Source organism: Anabrus simplex, chromosome 1, assembly GCF_040414725.1.
Source record: "Anabrus simplex isolate iqAnaSimp1 chromosome 1, ASM4041472v1, whole genome shotgun sequence".
Taxonomy (NCBI): Eukaryota; Metazoa; Arthropoda; class Insecta; order Orthoptera; family Tettigoniidae; genus Anabrus; species Anabrus simplex.
In genome coordinates, this window is record NC_090265.1 from 1,163,161,964 (window position 1) to 1,163,186,850 (window position 24,887).

General features: G+C 39.7%; 1 protein-coding gene across 1 annotated transcript in view; it reads left to right on the plus strand.

Moving 5' to 3' along the window:
• Positions 1–16,339: 16,339 nt before the first annotated feature.
• The window catches only part of LOC136858135 (gastrula zinc finger protein XlCGF52.1), a 111,458-nt gene continuing 102,910 nt past the window's right edge, over positions 16,340–24,887 (plus strand). Inside the window, exon 1 of the mRNA XM_068225427.1 lies at positions 16,340–16,610. The gene's annotated coding sequence lies outside the window, so the exon portion shown is untranslated. The remainder of the gene's footprint in view (positions 16,611–24,887) is intronic.

A 24,887-nucleotide genomic window follows, 5' to 3' on the forward strand; every position in this document is an offset into this window, starting at 1 on the left:
ATGTAAAGAAAAAATTATTGGTGTAATTGGAGTACTAAAAAGATTGAAAGACTATGGAGTAAACAACCAACACTTAAGAAACATATATACCTCCCTTATACATTCACACCTTATGTACATGAATATAATATGGGGAAATTGTTCACAGGAAGCTATAAAGAGACTAGAAGTACTCGAAAGAGAGTTTTAAAAATTACGTATGGATATGATATACTAAAGCCATCTGTGGAAGTTTTTCAGAAAACAAACATATTACCAGTACAATGCCAGATTAAATATTCTCAAGCATTATTTATGTTCAGGTATAAAAATAATATGATTTCTGTTAATGCAGAACTACGATACAGCAAAGACATTCACACCAATAACACAATGTCAGCTAACCAGTTTTAAAAAGATTCCACTAACACTAAAAGCATTTCTTATTCTGCAAGCACAGCCTTTAACAATCTACCTCCCAAATTGAAACAAATCAGTAAGTTGTACAGATTTAAGAAAGAAGTACGCAGGTACTTCCTTGAACAGTATGTTGCAGAATAAATCGATAACCACTGTGTACCTATTATTCCACCTAAATTATTTTATTTATAATATCTTCTTTTTCCATGTAAAATAATGATATTATGATGTAAATCAATAATTGTATAATATTCCTTGTTATATATGTAGGCCTATTCCTTATCAGTTAACTGAAACTTAAAGCTGCCAAGCTGTGATTTTAAAGGGCAGTCCCTCCTTGAGCCACTAGCTCACTGGGGCATTTTATAATAAATACATAAACAAACAAATAAAAAATAAATAAATAAATACAACATCAAAAGGCATGGTAATTTGGAAATATCCTAGGAGATTCACCAACACAGTTTTGCTCTTATTCGAAAAAATACCTCGTCAAGTACACGGAAAACATCCTCTCTAATGACGCATTTATAATCGAATGTTTAATGCAAACTAATGAATTATTTATAACTACGAAATCATTACGAAGCATAACTACACTTGATTTGAATGTGAGTGTGCATCTGCTACAAAATGAATTACATTCAAGCACAGAATACGATCGACCGTCCTAATGTATAATGTTAGTTTTAAAACCAAATTTCAATAAAAATATCACTACACTAAAGTCTCTTGATCAAACCACACCGACAGAAAGAACTAAACTAATGCTTCACACATTTTAATGTTTACATTTTAACAAACCGATCGCTGCGCCATTTTAGTTACTATCGTTAGCTGAATTAAGGACTGATATATTGGAATTGGTCTTGATCTGGGAGTTTCTGGCAAAACCATCTTCAATATATCAGACCAACAATGACTCTTTATATTATGTTAACATAAATATGGAGCTAAGTAATACAATTTTGTTTACCCATCGGTTAACATTATAATGTATGGGAAAACTCAACTTGATGCTAGGTGGCACTTATAACCACGTCTTTTAAGGCCCAGTTTCTCCAACTCTGTGTTATATTTCACTTTTAAAATGTTAACAAACAACTGTTATTAATTTAACACTTAAGTTAAAAGTGTCCTGTTTCACGAACACATTTCCAATAATTGTTATAAAACAGTTGGTAAAGACAAATTAACATAATTACGTGAGATTTAGAACGCATATGGCAGTGAGTGTCTTTTGTATCTTTACATAAAGAGCTTCTAGCGTAATGCTAGAATAGTATTTTGTCACACATCACTCTGTTGAGTGGATATGTTGTATAGCTCGTACGGTTGTGTATTATCGGGTCTTTTCTCGATTTTTCTACTACGTTCTTGAAGATTGGTAGTGTGCACAGTGTTTGACAATATGGATAGTGAAAGTGGAGGAGATGAGGAGCCTGATCCTGCAGCTAATGAAAATGTAGAACATGAAGAAATAGTGAAGACGGCTCTAAATTCATCAAATAGCCTCGAGAGTAACTCTGTGTCAAATGATCCTACACCTAGTAACCCTAATACTTCAACGCCTAAAACCACTAACAGTAAGGGTGACTCCTATAGTTATCCAATTAATCACCCAGGTCCATATATTGTATTGGTAGCATCCAAAAACACGAAAAACATTGGCAACTTACATCCACTGTCCCTTGGCAGACTTATACATGAACGTAAATTTCATGCTCATTCTATTCCCGAAAGGTAGAAACAGAATTTAAATCACGTTTCAATCTGCTATGCAAGCTAACACATTTTTGAAGAGCAGTTTTCTTGCCTTACACAAATTACAGGCATTCATACCGCATTCCGAATTCTTCAGGATTGGTATAATTAGAGGAGTTGATAAAGATCTTACTGAAGATGATATCTTAGCCCTGATTAAAAGTGGCATGAAGGTGCAGTCTGTACAGAGGCTCAATCGTAGGACTATACAAGATGGAAAGGTAGTATATGTGCCTACTGGTTCAGTATAAGAGTTTTTATGCAAAATATCTCCCCAAACATGTCTCAATTTATCAAATTTTATTAGAAGTTACCCTATTTATCTTTTATCCTATAATATGTGCGAAATGCCAAAGATATGGACACGCACTAAGAAATTGCCAGGTTGCCAGGCTTCAACCTTTAGATGTCGGAATTGTGCATTGGACCATACTACAGCTGATTGTCTCTCCATTGTCCTACAATGTTTGCACTGCAATAAACAGCATGTAACGGGTTCGCCTGAATGTGATGTACATAAACGACAAATCGACATAAAATTGATGTGTTTCGAGAATGTCTCTTTTTCTGAGGCCTCTGCTTGCCTATATCCACAGCCAATTGCTACACATGATAATCTTCAAAATTTCCCGCCCCCTACATTCACATCCACCTCCAACTGTTGTTGAAAATCCGCGTAAGCGGAAATTTTCTCAGCTGATTGTACACGATTTGCCTCCCAAACCAACTTCAGGTTATGATCGAATGGGCCATATGCAAATTCTACAACAATATCAACTTCCTCGGCAAGTACCGATGCAGTCTCAGCAAAACTCCCCTTCAGCTACTCAGCCTCTCCCATCAACGTCGAGACAACACATACCACAGCCAGAAATACAACAAGCTGTATTGCCAATGCCGCATAATACACAAAAGGACCAAGTCCAACATTGTCTGCATGCGCTCATGTTGCTACTTCCACGTTTACTTAAGAATCAACCCAATATGTTAACTACGATTGCACAATTCTGTGACAGCCTCAAGCTCCTTTTTACTCAAGACAATGAAAATTCTTCAATGCAATGTTAAGAGTATACAGAATATAATCCTGTTCGAACACGTTTCATTACAAGCCTAATACGTTTACGACTCCCTCTCCCAACAAGTGCTGATTGGATAATAGATAATCAGACCCAGGAGATAATGTAAAAATTAATCAGATTCCTGGATGATGCTAAAATCATACTATACTGCAGATACTGTGACCCTCGGTTGCATTACGACTATCATTTTTCCATGCTATCATACGTATTTTGGTACGTTGTTCTTTTGTTCACCTGACCAAAGTTCATTAGGACTTATAAAATTTACAGTTTTTTTATAGATATGCAAATTGTGAGATAAAGTTTCGCGAACATCTTTATTAACCATCATAAATTATATCCAATAGTGTGGTGAAGTGTTTCATTCTTGAAGTATTGGAACTGGGTGTTAGTCAACGACCAAGGCGAATCGAATGTCGAGAAGAAGAAGATTTTGTCACGCATGGTTATCATTATTATAGGTTATGTTTAGCAGAGACTGCTAAGACGTCAACATGTGTAGTAAGAGTCAACAAAAACATTATTATGATTTATGATGAAGGCGGGATAAATGTGGTTATACATTTTAATTTGAAAGTCTGCGAGTTTGCTTGAAAAATGGAGGAATGGACTGCTATAGCACAGCATTTAATATCATTCTTATATGAGTGCAACATAAGGTTCCTACATCACCGCGTAACTGTAATAATTGATATGTTTTGAATGTTTTTCGGCCATTCTTTTACTGCGGGGAAAATAACGTAACGCCTTGTTAATGCTGCAATGGCAGCAGGAATTCTTTGCAGAATTCTACACAGTCTTGTCCTACACTCATGAACATAGTCGCCTACAATTAAATGACAAGTGTCTCAAGCATAATATCCAACAATGAAAGGTCACACCCTACGGACAACCGATTTCAACGAGCTTCAATGTACCTGTGGGGGGATGACACTCAACCGTAATTCATGTATAAAAGTTTAGGTCAATACGCTTTCGTTTTCGAAAAATGAGGTCAAATGTCATGACACAGGATCTGCATCGGCAAAGTGGAGGTGATAGAACATTAAAAGGCGAACAAATTTGACTTAAACGTGTCAGGTCCCCAACCTAATAATTTCTGAACAATTGATGAATGACCGATTCCAATGCAACGCATATATATGGAGTTACATCAAAGTCAAACCGACTGGTGGCCTAATGCTACCTGTGCTTGTCTGCGGAACTCATGGACGTGAGTTCAGTCTCGTCGCAGCTGTAATTCTTGTACAAAACAAATTAATATTTTAGGAAACGTGAAGATAAAAATGGGAACAAAAATATTACACAAATTTCAGTACACTTAATTTTCTACCTGTAATTACTGTAATATAGGCCCAAATATTGTAACGGTTGTTGCTGGATCACTCTTTCTCTTATGTATATATTAATTTGAAATAGAAAATAAAGTTCATTGCAGTTTGCCTAATCATTTTATTTGTATCTTTTACCTTCACATTCCCTCAAAGAATAATTTAAGGTGTATGCACCAAGAATTGACAGCGGAAGTGGAAATAAAAAGATGGTGCGGGATTTAAGATCAGAGCGATTTACCAGTCGTGCAATAGGGGTGATAGAAAAGTTATCGGAAACCGAGGCCATCTGCTATGCCTGATATTTATTACTATAATGCATTCCAACAAGAATAAACATTGCTTCAAATGGGGTCCTGCCCCTACACTATACAAACTCACCACTATTCTTTTCATAACATGGGTGGGGTGTTTTTCGAATACGTTCTCGCTCGAGTATCACAACACAATTCTCAAATATTTTACAATTTTAGAGGCATTTGCCCACATACAAATTAACTTCAATGAGGGCGAAATAATACTGACTGCCAAACCTGCCCAACAATTTTGATTATACCAAAGAACAGAGGCTCAGCCTCGTAAACAACGTCCTTGAAACGCAGTATGTCAAAATAGATAAAAACAGATTCCATACATTAACATCTGGTTCGAAAACGTTTGCGACAAACGAGGCCCGTAGCCTCTCTTAGCACAGTTAGAAAATACATTACATTTTCAAGATTTAAGAAACTCCCTCCCTTAGGCCAAAAGAAAGTTGTCGCTCATTCTCCCTACCTCCACACCCGTACATGAAGTGTGCGGAACACGCCGCTGCTTTTCGGCCAGACAGCTTGCTCGCACGGAGCGATCTGAGGGATACATTATTATCGGCACACTTTATCTTGGTTCATTTGTGTACGGTGGTGAGAAGTAAGGAGGGAGCTGTCTCGGTTCCAATAGTGCTGCCAACTGAATGAAAATGAAATATGAATTGAATAGAGAATATGATCGATCGATATGAAGTTTCTAAACCGTTATTATCTTAAGCCAACAACTATGTAACATACACATTATATAACATTATATAACATTATATAGCATTTCTCGATGCGAATCTTGTTTCTAGCATGAATTACATAGCTTGGCTTTGCTGTGTAAACAACAACAGTACTAGTACGTAAAGTGTACGCCAGATGTCGCACAACGATTCTTATGCGATTTATAGTTTGTGTTTCAATGGTTCCCAGTACGAATCTCGAAGATTTCCGAGGTCGACCGATTCAGCGCTAGGGTGTAAATGCACCAAGATAAAGTGTGTCGATAATACAAGAGGCACTGACCTCTGTCCGTAAGTGCCACGCCCCCCTCGGGTAAAGCTCGGGGTGGCGGGCAGGGACGAGACGGGTGTAAAGACGGGAAGCAGTCTTGCCAACATAAAGATGGGGAAATCCAACAGGGCGGAAGTAACTTCCATTTTCCCTGGTGGTATAAAGGGGAAGGGGAAAATACAATTTATTAAAGAACACAGAAAAAAACACATACATAAATATAAAGCGAGGGAGAGTAATTCGTGGTACAGTGTATAAAAATGTACAGCTACTGCGGGACTCGAACTCACGTTGTCGCGGTTCGCAGACAACAACAGTAACCCCTCGGCCACCGCTCCGCTTGCCTGTATTGCAACTCTTCAAGTACATACGCGTTGCATTGGAATCTGTGGATTCGTCAATTTTTCGGAAAATATTAGGTTGCGACCTGACAAGTTTAAGTAAAATATGTTCGCCGTTTAGCGTTCTATCTCTTCCACTTAGTCCGAAGCGGATCTTTCCTCATGACATCTGTCCTCAATTTTTTGCGAAAGCTAAAGCGTATTGACACGGATTACTGTTGAGTGTCCCCCCCAACAGATACATTAATTAGCACGTTGAAATCGTTGGACGCAGGGTCTGACCTCTCCGTATAAAAACAATAAGCTACTGCTGCAGTGGAGACACTGATAAATTTCAATCTGTTGGCAACTGTAACCAATTTTCAATTTCAAATCAATCAAATCAATCAATACTGATCTGCATTTAGGGCAGTCGCCCAGGTGGCAGTTTCCCTATCTGTTGTTTTCCTAGCTTTTTCTTAAATAATTGCAAAATTGGAAATTATTTGAACATCTCCCTTGGTAAGTTATTCCAATCCCAAACTCCCTTTCCTATAAACGAATATTTGCCACAATTTGTCCCCTTGAATTCCAACTTTATCTTCATATCGTGATCTTTCCTACTTCTCAAGACACCACTCAAACTTATTCGTCTACTGATGTCCTCCGACACCATTTCTCCACTGACAGCTCGGAACATACCACTTAGTCGACCAGCTCGTCCTCTTTATCCCAAGATTTCCCAGCCCAAAATTTGCAACATTTTTGTAACTTTACTCTTTTGTCGGAAATCGCCCAGAAAAAATCGAGCTGCTTTTTTTTTATATTTTGCAGTTCCTGAAACAAGTAATCATGGTGAGGGTCCCACAAACTGGAAACATACTCTAGTTGGGGTCTCACCAGAGACAAATATGCTCTCTCTTTTACATCCTATCTACAACCCCTAAATACCCTTAGACAGGTATATCGCGATGCAGTCCAATTGACCTCCTGAATCCAGGATATCTGCTATAACTTGCTGTAATCCTACAAGTTGGGCTTTAGTGGAATAACCTTTCCTAAACCCAAACAGCCTTCTATCAAACCAGTTATTAATTTCGCCAACAACCGGGTAGGTTGCCCGTGCGGTTAGGAACGCGCAGCTGTAAGCTCGCATCCGGGAGACAGTGGGTTCGAACCCCACCGTCGGCAGCCCTGAATATGGTTTTCCGTGGTTTCCCATTTTCACACCAGGCAAATGCTGCCGCTGTACCCTTTATTTACAATCATATTTATGTGATAACCGCAAGGAAGATATTTCCTTATATTAATACCTATGTACTAACAATGATCCCCAAGGGGAACTTTCACCCCCATCAACGCAGTAATTAAAACTGAAAGGACTTTTCCTATTTGTGAAACTCACAACCTGACTTCCCCGTTTATCATCATACCATTGCCGACTGTCCATCTCACAACATTATCAAGGACATCTTGTAGTTTCTCACAATCTTGTAATTTATTTATTACTCTGTACAGAGCCAGCCATTCAGTCACTCTTTTGTCAAGTCCAATTGCACTCATTTCTGCCAGTAGTCTCCCATGATCTACCCTATCAAATGCCTTAGAAAGGTATATCGCGATGCAGTCCAATTGACCTCCTGAATCCAGGATATCTGCTATAACTTGCTGTAATCCTACAAGTTGGGCTTTAGTGGAATAACCTTTCCTAAACCCAAACAGACTTCTATCAAACCAGTTATTAATTTCGCCAACAACCGGGTGAGTTGCCCGTGCGGTTAGGAACGCGCAGCTGTAAGCTCGCATCCGGGAGACAGTGGGTTCGAACCCCACCGTCGGCAGCCCTGAAGATGGTTTTCCGTGGTTTCCCATTTTCAGACCAGGCAAATGCTACCGCTGTGCCTTAATTAAAGCCACGGCCGATTCCTTCCAATTCCTAGGCCTTTCCTCTCTCATCGTCGCCATAAGACCTATCTGTGTCGGTGCGACGTAAAGCAACTAGCAAAAAAGGAATTCGCAAACATGTCTTATATAATCATAAAAAATGCATTCCCAAAGCTTACATACAATGCATGTCAAACTGACTGGCCTGTAATTTTCAGCTTTATGTGTATCACCCTTTCCTTTATACACAGGGGCTACTATAGCAACTCTCCAGTCATTAGGTAAAGTTCCTTCATGCCTCTAAATCAGACCATGAACAACTCGAACAAAACAACAGCAATACAACAAACAAGCAACGCATCAATAAAAAATAAAATGGCGTATGGCTTTTAGTGCCAGGAGTTCCCAAGGACAAGTTTGGCTTCCCAGGTGCAGGTTTTTGATTCGATGCCCGTTGCTGACCTGCGCGTCGAAATGATGATGAAATTATGAAGACGACACATATACCCAGCGAAATTAATCAAGGGTGGTTAAAATTCCCGATCCTGCCGAGAATCGAATCCGGGGCCCCTGAGACCAAAGGTCAGCACGCTAACCATTTAGCCATGGAGCTGCACACATCAATATAGGTAGATCACTACACAATATCAAATCCACAGCAACACCTACAATAAATAACATAGGGTACTGAATATGAAATATAACATCATATTGAGAATAGGCACATGTGTCACGAATCCTTGCCTTTCGGTCTCACATTTCGTCGGCTAGACTTCGTTGTTGGCACGAACAAAAGTCCCTGAGAATTTTGATATCTCTTTTAATTATTCAATTCTGGTTGTGTAAGTTCTCTCTGCTGCCCTGGCAAACAAAGTAAAGCTATAATCGTTCCACATATTCCCTTTAAATCACTCCACAGCAGACATCTCCCCTCTTTTGCACGCACACGACAAAAAAATATACAGACACATTTAAAAACCTTGGCCTGCAGGATTTCAACCTGCATGTTTTATTTTTACGTCCACAAGCGATTCTTGGCAATTTATTTATTCCACTAACTCTTTTCATAATTTGCATTCGTACTCAGTTTACTTCCTTGGCAGTAGCTGGCATTTAAAAAATATAATTTATATCTGAGGAACATCTCTCATTCTTTCATTTAGAGCTTATGGTCATATATCATTTGACACAGCTTTATCTTGTCCGAGTCCCGTCCTCTACTCTGACACATCCTGATTCGACCCTGAGTTACATTACTGAACCATCCAACCTCTTGTTGTTAAAGCAGACCCTCATTCTCAATGAAGTACACTTGTACGGGCCAGTCTTCAACTTTATCTGAAAATCTCGTGCACTACAGAAAAGATATAATACATATGCATGCCCTGATGTTAAATGGTTGGCTTCTCTTCTCAGGAATCCCAGTTTGATCTTCAACTTGGGTGCTATAGGCTCCGTGCATATACAAATGTGCTGCTGCGGGTGGAAATTACGAGAACTTCTTAGAGGCACCTTCATCAACAGATGACCATAAGAGCTGGGATATGTGTGAGATTTATATGCATATATTCAATCATTTTCCAGTGACCCTCTATCGCTGAAAACCTTTCTATCTTTTTGCCTGAAACCATTATTAGAATCTAAGACCACATTTCTTGTGTTGATCCGGTAATGTTTATGATGTAGATATCTGCCATGATGCATCACAGGGGCGTGAAGAGTAGAAATTTGTGTCCCTGTACATTTTCTACCACTAGTTCTTTTCTTTCTTTCTGTTTTTGACACAGTATATGATACTTACGTAAGCTTATTCAGCTAATTTCTTATCTTCCCCCTTTTGCAATGAATATATCATCCTTCGTAATTTTAGCTTTGCTCAGTAAGACGCCTAGTGGTTGGGTATAACGCGAAAGCGGAACCCAAAAAATAATTTAATAATAATATGAAGAAGAATTTTACACTACTGTCTTCAGTTGATTTCTTCTTATTGCCGTAACGTTCGGGCAGAACTATATACTGTCACGTTGGTATTGTAAAAAAGGAAGTGTTTAGTTATCGTAGATGAATAGAGTACTCAAAATAAGCAAAAATCGAAATAACGCATAAAACAGAAATATGCTTCAAAAATCAAGACACCAGTCTGACCAGTGTGGTTGGCGCAAGCAAACATGGACGAAGTACAGCAGCAAGGTAATGCATACAGTGAAACCGATGCACATCTTCACATAATGCGTGCCCAGCATTTAATAAAATTCTTCATCAAAATAGTATTCAGAATCCAGTCGCAGCGAATGAGCGGAGTCTCGCGCGAAGCGTTATGCTGAGACCTTTCCAGAAGTCATACGTGGTAGGTTCAGGTTGACAAGAAATTAAGGATAGGTGACACTGTAATCAGGATGGTACATCAGTTAGATTTGCACAATATGTATGTATTATAAAACCAACAAAATGTGATTACATGGACAATGTTTTGATTATTACAGGATAGAGGACGATATTCAATTGAAACCAAACGAATTAGAAATTGTAACACCAAGAAAGGGGCAATTTTGTAAATAGTATAAATTCAAACAAGATGGGAAGAAAAATATTAATTCCAGGTTTATACACCAAAATAATGAATAAGATTAGATACAACAAATGATTGACTAGATGCAATATGACTAGTACCCTATCAGAAAATATATTATCTATATCCAGAAAGAATTCTAAAATCACGAAGGCTACTGTACAAATGAGAAAACCATCAGGATCAGCTAAAAAGGAGAATAAAGGAACAATAAGGGAGAAAATGAAATCCAAGGGCTGGCGAAGGGAAAGGAAAACGTTCAGCCTGCAAACAAGTTTTGAGAAAGCAGTAAGGTCACGCGCACAACCAGGCGTAAACACAGTTCCAAAATATAGAAAATCACAGGTATGATTGTCACTTCTAGCGTCTGTTCACGAAGTTAGCTTTTTAAATAGGAAATTTTCATGTGAAATCCAAAATGAAGATACTAGTTGATAAATTTTTAGTAGCCACACCAAATTCAACTCTGCATATTCAGCTCGAAGGGCATATAGGAAGAGAATAATAGTTTCCTGAATTAGAAATTGAAACACAATAAGATTAATTTTCGCTCACCCAGCCAGCCGTCGAAGGTTCAGATGTTAAGTTGTACATAAGATAAGATATCGCATACGGGCCAGCCGTAATGCGAGTATGAGCGCCTCCCTCCACACAGTTCGTCACTAGATGTCCGACTGCCAGTTCTTTTTTTTTTCGGGGGGCCCCGAAGACCGCTCCCCCCGCGTGACCATCGACTCAATCTACATGGCCTCCGACATGCTATTATTTCTAAGAAGAAGAAAGAGATAGCAGGGAGGAGTGGGAGGTGATACAAGGAGTATCTGCCGGTTTCCGAGTCAGACTCGCTACCACGGCAAGAGTTTGTGTTAGGTATATGGTGTTGAAGTATGGTATTGAAGGGTCAGGGAAAAACCACATAGGCAGAAAGAAGAAAGAGCCTACATGTAAAACCTGACAATTCGAGGCCAGGGCGAGCATTTATAGCGTAAGAGCAGAGTCCAGAAAGTACGAGAACCAGACGTGACATACACAAGCAGCAGATGAGGGGAGGGGACGGAGGACGAGCAGTAGTCGAGTGCATAGCGGGCTGGGTAAGCGGTCGAAGCATACGCTGTAGCAGCCCGGAGAAGTTAAGCAGAAGGTAAAGTAGAAATCTTCACGTAGGGGAGCACGTTACAATATTTCTTGTTGGCTGCATTAATAGGTACTGTGATACAGAAATTTCATTCACGACCTCATAAAAAGACGTAGGAACTTAGCAGAAAATTCCAGGAAGTAATTCGGGATATTTACATAATTAATACAAAATAACATTTTACAAAATGCATTTTAACCATTTTACAAATAGGTTAACAATTACAAAGAAATGATTGTAGCTATGTGATATTTGTAATGTATGCTACAGTAGGCCATTTTAAAGCACACACATCATAATAGATACACATTGTATTCTATTGTCATAGTCTTAATTATAGCCAGTATAATAATAATAATAATAATAATAATAATAATAATAATAATAATTATTATTATTATTATTATTATTATTATTATTATTATTATTATTATTATTATTATTATTATATACCGTACTGTACTACAGACCAAAGTGTGAAATTTTATATTATTCCTTCTCAACCTAACGAAATGGATTTCGAAATGAAGTAGACATGTACTTGCAGAAATAGGCCTCTATTACGCAATATCAGCACCTCACAGAAATACCGTATTTCACACCCGTACACTCATGTCCTCATCCCGATGTTATGCGTTTCTTAAGAAGAAATGTTAACCACATACCAACATTCATGCCAATCTTATGTTTCCGGCAGTGTCAGGATTCAAGCCTGGGCCCCTGAGGAAGGCAGGTAGTAGCACTAACTGTTATATTACAGAGGTGGACTCAATCATATTATACATACAGACACACAATATCAATAAACACTTATTGGCAACTTTAAGTGAGTCTGAACTTTCTTCTCACACATAATTTTTGATAGTGTACATGCTGTTTTAAACTCGGGAATTTCAATAGGTCCAACATTAAGCCTGAGCTTTATCAGAAAAAGTTCCTCTACTTTCTCCCTGAGTTTGAGATGGGAAGTTGAGACTATTCACATGTTCGATCATTATGCAAGGTGACATGTTCTGAGCAAACTGCATAAATAACAGCTGAAATCAGCTTACATTTCATGTAAACAATTATTCACCTTTGTTGTTGTTTGAGTCATCAGTCCATAGACTGGTTTGATGCACCCCTCCATGCCATCCTATCCTGTGCTAACATTTTCATTTCTACGTAACTATTGCATCCTTCATCTGCTCTAATCTGCTTGTCATATTCATACCTTGGTCTACCCATACCGTTCTTAAGATGTGTCCTATCATTCTATCTCTTCTTCTCATCAAATTTAGCCCAAGTCCATCTCGTCTCACCAATTCGATTCAGTATATCTTCATTCTCTTCTTTTGTGATTCGATCTCTCCATCTCATCTTCAGCATTCTTCTGTAACACCACATTTCAAAAGCTTCTATTCTCTTTATTACTGAGCTAGTTATCGTCCATGATTCACTTTGATATAATGCCACGCTCCAAACGAAAGTCTTCAAAACATCTTTCTAATTCCTATATCAATGTTTGAAGTGAGCAAATTTCTTTTCTTAAGAAAGCTCTTCCTTGCTTGTGCTAGTCCGCATTTTATGTCCTCCTTACTTCTGCCATCGTTAGTTATTTTACTACCCAAGTAACAATATTCACCTACTTCCTTTAAGACATCATTTCCTAATCAAATATTTCCTGCATCATCTGCCTTCGTTCTTTCCTCTAGTTGGTTCCATCATTTTCTGAATCAGGTGCCCTTCCCATATTTATTTGCCATTTGTTGGTCATGCTTCCTGTCGTTCGTATTACCTTCCCAATTGTCGTTTGGTAAATTGAGATCACCCGCTACAATCACATTCCTTTCTTTACGTTTCCCACATAGATGATTATCTTATCAAATAATTCTGAATCAGCATCTGCACCTGCCTTCGTTCGACCGCACTCCATTACTTTCTTTTTGGACTTATTTATTTTCATCTTGTACTCCTTACCCAAGACTTCGTCCATACCATTCTGCAACTTCTCGAGATCTTCTGCAGTCTCAGATAAAATAACAATATCATCGGCAAATCTCAAGGTTTTGACTTCCTCTCCTTGGACTGTGATTCCCTTTCCAAATTTATCTTTGATTTCCTTTAATGCCTGCTCTATGTAAACATTGAAAAGGAGAGGGGACAAACTACAGCCTTGCCTCACTCCTTTCTGGATGGGTGCTTGTTTTTCAAAGCCCTCAATTCTTATCACTGCAGACCGATTTTTATACAGATTGTAGATAATTCTTCGTTCTCGGCATCTGATCCCTGTCATCTTCAGAATCATAAATAGCTAGGTCCAATCAACATTATCGAATGCCTTTTCTAGATCTACGAATGCCATGTACGTGGGCTTGTCCTTCTTGATTCGATCCTCTAAGATCAGACGTAAAGTCAGGATTGCTTCACGTGTTCCTACATTTCTTCTGAAGCCAAATTGATCTTCTCCCAACTCAGCTTCAACGTGTTTTTCCATTCTTCTGTAAATAATACGTGTTAAAATTTTGCAGGCATGAGATGCTAAACTAATGGCGCGGTAGTTTTCACACCTGTCAGCACCCGCTTTCTTGGGAATAGGTATAACAACATTCTGCCGAAAATCGGATGGGACTTTTCCTGTCTCATACATCTTGCACACTAAATGAAATAACATTGCCATGCTGGTTTCTCCTAAGGCAGTCAGTAATTCAGAGGGAATGTCATCAATTCCAGGTTCCTTGTTCCTATTGAGGTCACTCACAGCTCTGTCAAACTCTGACCTCAAAATTGGGTCTCCCATTTCATCAGCATCAACAGCCTCTTCATGTTCCAGAACTAAATTATCTACATCTTTACCTTGATACAACTGTTGGATATGCTCCTGCCATCTTTCTGCTTTGTCTTCTTTCCCTAGAAGTGGCTTTCCATCTGAGCTCTTAATATTCATACACCTAGATTTCCTTTCTCCAAAGGTTTCCTTGATTTTCCTGTCTGCAGGATCTACCTTACCCAGGACCATACACCCTTCGACATCCTTGGACTTCTCCTTCAGCCATTCTTCCTTAGCTACCTTGCACTTACTATCCACTTGATTCTTTAATCGCCTGTATTCTTTTCTGCCCTCTTCATTTCTAGTATTCTTGTATTTTCGCCGTTCATCAATCACGTCTAGCATCTCCTGAGTTATCCACTGATTCTTAGTTGATCTTTTCTTCCTTCCTAACATTTCTTCAGCAGCCCTACTGACTTCATTTTTCATGACTTTCCACTCTTCCTCTATAGTGTTTCCTTCAGCCTTTTAATTTAGTCCTTGTGCAACATGTTCCTTGAAACAATCCCTCACACTATTTTCTTTCAACTTGTCTAGATCCCATCTTTTGGCATTCTTTCCTTTCTTCAATTTCTTCAACTTCAGATGGCATTTCATGACCAACAAGTTGTGGTCAGAGTCCACGTCTGCTCCTGGGAAAGTTTTGCAATCCAACACCTGGTTTCTGAATCTCTACCTAATCATAATGAAGTCTATTTGATACCTTCCAGTGTCTCCAGGTCTCGTCCACGTATACAGCCGTCGTTTGTGGTGTTTGAACCAAGTATTGGCAAGGACTAAATTATGATCAGTGCAGAATTCAACCAGCCGACTTCCTCTTTCGTTCCTTTGTCCCAATCCAAATTCTCCTACTGTACTACCTTCTCTTCCTTGGCCTACCACTGCATTCCAGTCTCCCATCACAATTAGATTCTCATGACCTTTTACATATTGTATTAAATCTTCTATTTTCTCATATATTCTTTCAATATCTTCATCATCTGCGGACCTAGTAGGCATATTGACCTGCACTATTGTGGTGGGCATTGGTTTTGTGTCTATCTTGACGACAATAATTCTTTCACTATGCTGGTCGTAGTAGCTTACCCCATTTCCCCTGTTTGATTTCGTTTGATAATTCGGTAGTCGCCTGACCAAAACTCCTGTTCTTCCTGCCAACGTACTTCGCTTATACCAACTACATCTAACTTTAGCCTATCCATCTCCCTTTTCAGATTCTCTAATCTACCACAATGATTCTAACTTCTAACATTCCACGCTCCGACTCGCAGAATGTCAGTATCCATCTTTCTGATGATCGCCCCCTCTCGTGTAGTCCCCACCCGGAGATCCGAATGGGGGACTAGTTTACCTCCGGAATATTTTACCCGGGAGGAAGCCATCATCAGTACCGTACGTCATTCATACAGAGAGTGCTGCATGTCCTCGGGAGGTAGTTACGGCTGTAGTTTCCCGTTGCTTTCAGCCGTGTAGCAGTATCAACGCAGCTAAGCCATGTTGAGTATTATTACAAGGCCGTATCAGTCAATCATCTAGACTGCCGCCCTTGCAACTACCGAAAGGCTGCTACCCCCCCTTTCGATGAAGCATTCGTTAGTCTGGTCTCTCAACAGATACCCATCCGATGTGGTTGCACCTGCGGCTCGGCTATCTGCTTCATTGGGACACGCAAGCCTTCCCACCGCGGCAAGGTCACATGGTTCGCAGAGGAGGTATAGTATATGTACTGTATATATGTATAGTGTTCGCATATCTGATGTTTTTTGACTGGCAAATATAAAAGGGAGCCCAACATAAGTAGAAGAAGAAGAAGAATCCTAACAAACAAACAAGTAGAAGAAGACGTAGGGAAAGAATTAGTAGAAGAAGAAGAAGTAGAAGATTTGTACCAATATTTGTACAGTAATTTGTGTAAGGTGGAAGTGGATCGTGTATAAATTTTGGATTAGATGTAATTCTGATCGCCCAGATATGAGAAGAAAATTTTCTGTCATAGTATAATGGTTGAAGGTAATTGCGATACCATAGCGTAATAAAATATGTTTTTGATTGAGGTTATGTGGTTGTTTTAGTGTACAAAACAAACGGCCTTATAAAACTCTGAGGAGAAATTTTTCTCGTGTAGTTTCTCTTACAATAATAATTATCAACAACTCACCATTGGTCGCATTTAGGGCTTTCTCCTGTCGATTGTTTACGTATCTTTTTCGTAACTGTTTTTAAAGAAGTTGGAAATATCGAATTCCTGTCATAAATTATTCCAGTCCCTATTTCTTTTGTCTATAAAGGCATTTTCTGTCCAATCTATCGTCGTGAGTTGCAATTGTAACTTCGTATTATTGAACTTTATTCAAGCTTATTCGTCTTCTAATGTCATTTCACACCATCTCTCCACTGACACCTGAGAACATACCTCTTAGTCAAGCAGCTCTTCTCATTACTCCCAAGTTGTCCCATGTGACATTTTCGTAACACTTCTGTTTTGTTGGAAATCGCCCAGAACTCCATGTGGGTGGGGGATGTAGACGAAGAATACACCCATGGTATCGCCTGCCTGTTGTAAGTTGTGACTAAAAGGGGCAACTTAGGGATGATTGAATTAGAACCATGACACTACTTGTGATTAGTACCATCACGTGGGGAACACCATGGGTTGCCTTTACTTGCGAGTAGTACCACTATGTTAGGTAGACAATAGGTTTGTGATTACTAGCAGCAGCAGAGAGTGGTTCATTATGTTTCCAGTACCTGTGATTAGTACCACTATATGCGGAACATCACAGGCTTACGTTGCCTGTGATTTGTACCATTAGGCCTATGTGAGAAGCACCACTGGTCTGGGCATTGCCTGTGATTTGTAGCGACTATGTGCGGAACACCATGGGATAGTGCGAGTCCCTGTGATTAGTACACCTATGTGAGGTGCACCATGGGTTTGCGTTGCCTACGAATGGTGCCATTATGTGAGAAACACCGTAGTAATAATAATCTTCCGGGCTATTATGCTGTGGTCCACTCTTCTCACTTCTCCCAGATGTTTCGACTACTGCTGCGGTAGTCATCTTCTGTGGCGTCATATCGATACGCACCCTGGAAAAGATGCACATGGGAAGGAGTACACTGTCACGATAACATTGACCGGTGAGATCACCCTGTTCAAAGATTTGGAGTTCGGTACGCCCATGCAACATTATGCCTCCCTACACCATTAACACTTGGATCACAAAAATTATCATGTTCGACAATGTTCCTGGGTGCATTATGCATTCCCACCTCTCACCAGATGAGAATACATCTAGAATCACTATTCAGACTGAATCTGCTCTCATCTGAGAAGAGCACGTGACCCCACTCCTCGTCGGTCCAGACCTGATACTCTTGGCACCATCGCAAACGGTGCCACCAATGTGTGGTGGTTAACAGAACGCAACGTAATGGTTGTCAGGCAAATACACCACCCCTATGCATTCGCCGTGCCACTGTGGAGCGTGAGATTGGGTGCCTTGCAGTCCTGTTAAATGTGGTTGCAATTGCACTCGCTCTTTGATGCTAGTCTCTTCTTGCCTGTTGCACAATGTAGCGGTCATCTGCTGCTGTCGTTGACCATGATCAACTCCCTCCCCTCCTTCGGGCAGCATTGCCTGTGGTTCGGAATGCTCTCCATGCACGTGATACAATGCTGTGAGCAGTACCAAATTCCAGGGCTACACTCGTCACACTTCGTCTTTCTTCCAGTTTCCCGATGATCCTTCCCCATGTGAAGTCATCCAAATGTTGTCTCCGGGCCATGTTGTAATGAATAACACCACCACAGTGCACTGTAATAGCTAGCTGATTGACTCACACTGTCTTGTCCCGTTCCTTCAATTGCCTCGTTTTGTGGGCCAGACCCATTTGGCGTTATAGTCGCGCTGACCTCACACCAGGTTTCTGTGCACATGTGGGAGACCTCTGGCAACATGTTACTGCACTTTCATTCATTTCCACCGAGTAGTTGATATGTTATGATGCTTTATCTATATTGTCTTTAAATTTTGCACAGCAGTATATTACGAGTTCACCTGATTTACCCAAAACAGACAATAGGGGATTTTACATAGAAAAGTTCATGGTAATTGTGGAAATTGGCCCACTTTAGATTGGTTGGGTTACTGAATCAAAATTTTTTACTTCCCCAAAAAAATTTCCTCCCACAACCTGCCAAAATTTTGAGAAAACCCCAAAATATGTGGATTTTTAAAATAAACTTTCTTAGCTTGTATTCTTGGAGTATAATACTTGGAAATACAAAAGCAAAGTAAAAGTAAATAGCAAAATCATCTCTGTACAGGCTATAAAAGCTCTTGGAGGGGTGGAAGGTAAAGGCTTCCACTATCTGTAACCTCGGCACGTGGTAGGGTGGAGTGGTTAGCTCTACACCCGGCCGCCTTTGCACCCAGGAATTAACCTGGTATTCATTTTTGGTGTAGCTGAGTGAACCTCAGGACCATATGCACCTCTGGAAGTGGAAATCTCGTTTCTAAAATATTTTTGACTTCCTGACGGGGAATCAAACCCACGTTCTTCTGGGTGAGCCGAGCATGCCTTTACCGCCTCGGCCAGCCAGCCCTTTAGAAATACAAAGTAGACAAAATATGCAGTATGGGCCTCAGCAAACCGGGGCTGCATTTGCTAAGTTACGCAACTCTGCTTAACCAACGTCGCTCTTCCGCCTCCACCCTCCACCATTTGCTTCAAAATTGTCATCCTCTCCCACCCTCCCTCATTCTTCTATTTTTACATCTGGAAGTCCCTGAACTCATAACTCTTCCACCCCCCAAAAAACCATAAGAAGATGAAGATTGGGAGTACTTCCAATTTTAAAACCTTGAAAACAGGACATTTTTCAGTCAAAGTTAATGGTTGAAAGTTTGAAATTTACAATAAAAACTAAGAAAATACATACATGCAATAATGTTGCAAGGCACTTTAAACATGATTTAATAGTATAGAGCCTAGGGTCTTCCTCAAGTCTAGTTTTTTGTATTGTTTATTTTATTTTTACGGGTCAGGGCCCCTATTTTCTTGGAAACTGAAAGTGTTTTCTCTGAAAATGAGGAACATACGACATTATGTGATGGATTGGAAGAAGTTAATAACTTTTTTTAATAAAAGAAAAATGGGATATTTATTACAGATCTGAAAGGCTGCTTTTTAGGTATAGTTTGAAAGAAATGCAGATCGAAATGTTCCCGCATATGTCTTCAGTGCTGCATTTCATCTGAGAATAATATAATCGAGGATGTGGATGCTTATGAACCATAAGAAGTGGAACTCAAACCGTTGACAGAGAATATTGATCAAGATGATGAGAAAATTTTGGCGAGCGGTACTAAATTCCAGCCCTTTGGCACCTCCAAAAACCATACAAGCAGTTAGTGGGACGTAAAGCCAATATTATTACATTTTGGGGAAATCGTATTAAACTGAATCTGAAACTTGTACAGAGCCCGAAAAAAGAAAAAAAATGCTAGGTTAGTTGTTTTCTATCTCCTTTCTATCTCCTTTCTATCGCTGTCAAACCAACCAGTTAATCACTCCATAAACCAAAGTTGCCAGGTTTGGTCAAAATCTAAACATTTTCCAAACATAATTCAACTAATTTATGTTGTTTTGCGGAATGATTTGGCAACTACGCAACCATTAAAATCTAGTTTTATAACTTGATTGATCAGTGGATTAATAATTCAATCAATCAAGCAAGCCACTATTGACAAAGATGAATCTGGGCCCTCGTTTGCAATCAAGCAGAGAAGAATTTAAGCCTGTCCTGAAAAACAGACTCAGATTTATAATAAATTTTCAATTTTTTTTTTTTTTTTTTTTAGTGGAAGTTTTCAGTGGCACAGGGAAGTTTATTTTTTCCGTAATGTAATGTACCAGTATGTTCCTAATTTTAAGAGAGAAAGTTTTCAGTTTCCATGAAAATAGGGGCACTGACCTGGAAAAATTAAATAAATAATACGAACAACGAATGCATCTCTGGTCCTCATTTTTTACAGTTGGCTTAACGTCGCACCCCACATAGATAGGTCTTTGGTAACAATGCGACAGGAAAGTGCTAGGAGTGTGAAGGAAGCGGCCGTGGCCTTGATTTTAGTACAGCCCCAGTGTTTGCCTGGTGTGGAAATGGGAAACCACAGAAAACCATCTTCAAAACTGCCGACAGTGAGGTTGGAATCCATTACCTCCCAAAAACGCAAGCTCATAGCTGTGCGTCTCTAACTGCAGTGCCAATTCATTCAGTAAAATCATGTTTCAACTGGCTTGTAACAGTATTGCACATATGTATTTTCTCGGTTTCTTTAATTGTAAATTTCAAACTTTCAGCTATTAACTTTGACTGAAAAGTCCTGTTTCCAAGGTTTTAAAATTGAAAGTACTCCCACTCTTCATCTTCCTATTTCTTTTTTTTTCTTTTTCTTCCTTTTTTTTTTTTTTTTTTTAAGGAAGAATTTGGAGTTCGGGGACTTCAAGTTTCTAAAGAGAAGAATGAGAGAGGGAGGGGGGGGGGGGGCAGTTTTAACGTAAATGATGGTGGGTGGTGATGGGAGAGCGAATGTAAATTATGTGAGTGGTTAAGCGGAGTTGCGTAACTTAGCATGTGTGCCGCCGGGGTGCGCATGCAGCCCCCAGTTTGTCCTATGTCAAAATGTCATAGGATTGTTTTTAATGCAAATGTTATTTGCTTTCCATATTTCTGGGTACTATTTCCTAAAAATACACCAAAAATAATTTTTTTAAATTCACATTTTTGGGGGGTTTTCTCAAAATTTTAGGGGGTTGTAGGGGGGGGGGGAATTCTTGGTGGGAAAATAAAATTCAGATTCAGCAACCCAAAAAACATAAAGTACGCCAATTTCCAGAAGTACCATGAAGTTTTCTACGTAATGTCCCTATACAGTCTCTATTGCCTAGACTACTATTCATTTCCTTTATTCCTCCGTTTCTAAGAGTCTTGTTCCAAGCTATGTGTTATGTGTTAGTGTCTTACTTTTATAATGTGTGTACACTGGTTATGCCCGCCTCACACCATCTCACATCATCCTCCGGTTTTCTCCACATACTTTCTTTTCATTATTCAGCTCTGTTGTATTCTATCCTGGTGTCTTTCGTTGCTTTTTATTTTGTTAGTTTCTATTTTACCACTTTCATTCCTGTTTCATCTGTTGTCCTCTCTGTTACTCCTCACGCACATACGGTGTGATGAACATCTTAATTGGAGTTTAATGTTGTTGTCAGCTCCTGCTTGGGGTGCTATGTCAGCGTACAGCGAGCCACCTGGTGATGAATGAGCATACCACTACAGCCCAACAGTAAAAAAATCTTAAATTCAAACCCTCATTATTGTAGAAGACTTCCTTGGGAACAGTCAAGATTTTCTTCTGGAGACGCGGAACAAAGTTCTCTGTGAAACATAAAGATTTTCACATTGTTTCCTTGACATGGCATAAGCCCAAAAGCCCATATTACATCTAGATTTAACTTTCTCTGTTCTAGGCCTAGAGATACTTAGTTCACTATAGATCAGATAGTAGTGTGTAACATCAAAAACCGAGCTTGATAGCTGCAGTCGCTTAAGTGCGGCCAGTATCCAGTATTCGGGAGATAGTAGGTTCGAACCCCACTGTCAGCAGCCCTGAAAATGGTTTTTTCTGTGGTTTCCCATTTTCACACCAGGCAAATGCTGGGGCTGTACCTTAATTAAGGCCACCGAGCTCGATAGCTGCAGTCGCTTAAGTGCGGCCAGTATCCAGTATTCGGGAGATAGTAGGTTCGAATCCCACTGTCGGCAGCCCTGAAAATGGTTTTCCATGGTTTCCCATTTTCACACCAGGCAAATGCTGGGGCTGTACCTTAATTAAGGCCACGGCCGCTTCCTTCCCACTCCTAGGCCTTTCCTGTCCCATCATCGCCATAAGACCTATCTGTGTCGGTGCGACGTAAAGCCACTAGCAAAAAATAATTAAGGCCACGGCCGCTTCCTTCCCACTCCTAGCCCTTCCTTGTCCCATCGTCGCCATAAGACCTATCTGTGTCAGTGTGACTTAAAGCAACTAGCAAAAAAAAAAAAAAAAAAAAAAAAAAAAAAGTAACATCAAAAAATCCCTGGAATACCTGCACATTCCTGAGAGTTTCCCGAATTCAAAGTCTGTTTTGATATAGTCTATTATTGATCTGGTGCCCCTACCCTCCCATGTGTAGCTGTGAATAGCCTTATGCTTGAAGAATGTATTCATAACTGTTAATCCCATTCTAGCACAGAAGTCCAGTAAATGCTTTCCATTCCTAAGAGCTTCCATATTTTCCCCACGTATTGCCTTCATTGATCTGTCTTTGTTTGATTCTGTAAACTGTGATGCTTTGTGGAAGATTTTAGGATTGTATGGTTTTCCACAGAAATTTATTTTCATCTTGAAACTGTTGTATACTGATATGATGGCAGCTGTTATCGGTATCAACTCTATTGGAGAGCCATTTTGTATCAGTACCAGTGTTAAGCAAGGCTGTGTGATTGCCACCACTTTTTTCACATTATATATAGCCGCTGTTATGTAGTTAGTCAAGGACGTTCTTCCTTCAGGAATACAGATAAATTATAGACTGGATGGGAAACTGTTTAATTTTAGCTGTCTGAGGGCAAAGACTCGTACACTTTCTACATCGTTGTAGTTATGAATTTCATTGTGTTCCATATTGAAGTGGGATTACAGTATTTTAATTTACTGTTCTACATCATTGATCGAGTTACAGTATGCTGATGATAATGCAGTTGTAACTCAGTCTGAAGAAGAACTAATGTTAATCCTGAATGCCTTATCAACTGCATACAGAAAGATTGGTCTCAAACTGAATACCTGTAAGACACAGATTCTCTATCAACCGGCCCCTGGAGAAACACACAGATTAGTGTCTCCATCGACGGAGTGAGCTTTCAAGTAGTAAACTCCTTTCCTTACCTTGGCAGCATCCTCTCATCAAGCGCAAATATAGATTCGGAATTCCAGTCTAAAATCAACTGTGCTGGAGCATCCTTCGCCAAACTATGATCCCGAGTATTTGACAATCATGTTTGCAACAAAGACCCTCGTATACAATTCAGTTGTAGTTTCCAGTTTACTATATGGATCTGAATCCTGGACATGCTATAGATGGTATATTAAAAAGTTGGAACAATGAGCTCGATAGCTGCAGTTGCTTAAGTGCGGCCAGTATCCAGTATTCGGGAGATAATGGGTTTGAACCCCACTGTTGGCAGTCCTGAAGATGGTTTTCTGTGGTTTCCCATTTTCACACCAGGCAAATTCTGGGACTGTACCTTAATTAAGGGCATGACCACTTCCTTCCCACTCCTAGCCCTTTCCTATCACATCGTCACCATAAGACCTATCTGTGTCAGTGCGACGTAAAGCCAATTGTAAAAATAAAAAAATAAAAAAATAAAGTTGGAACAATATCACCAGTGATGTTTAAGGAGAATTTTGCATATAACCTGGCAAGATACAAATGTCAGCGTAACAAGAGGCACACCAGTACAGAAACAATGGTTTTAAGACGTTGGCTACGATGGACAGGGCATGTAATACGCATGCCCGACAATTACATTCCTAAGCAAGTGTTTTACTCTGTGTTAACAGTGGGTAAACGTTATTTGGGAGGTTAGAGGAAGCAATTTAAGGATGTAATTAAGGCTAGCATGAAGATGTGCCACATTGATGTTAACAACTGGGAGGCGTTAGCCCTCAAATGTTCATCCTGGAGACCTTTAGTTCATCACGACACACTACTTTTAGAAGAAAACCATAGGCGAAAAGCAAACGTTAAGAGGCAACGAAGGAGGGAAAAAGAACAAAATAGGAGAACAATGGCTGCTCCACCTGCGACAATCTGGCATCTCTGCGGAAAATTCTGTGCCTTCCATATTGGGCTGTTCAGTCACCTATGGATTCACAGATGAAGAGGAGTTCTGATTGGACGATCAACCGACTCATTTTTGAGTGTTTTGCTATTGTTGTTGTTGTAATCTCCCCTTGAATATTGTTAACTCCTAACACATAAAGATACATCCTTTTGGTGACTCATCTTGTTGTACGTTCTTTCTTTCTTTCATAAGCTCCATTGATATAGTTCCCCATCAAATTCGATTTTGTTTGCCAAGTTGTTTTCGAGGAGTCCCCCGCCTGTCAAATGGAAGTTGGACTCCGTTACTCCTATAGATCCGAGGCTTGCTTGAAATATTCTCAGTTC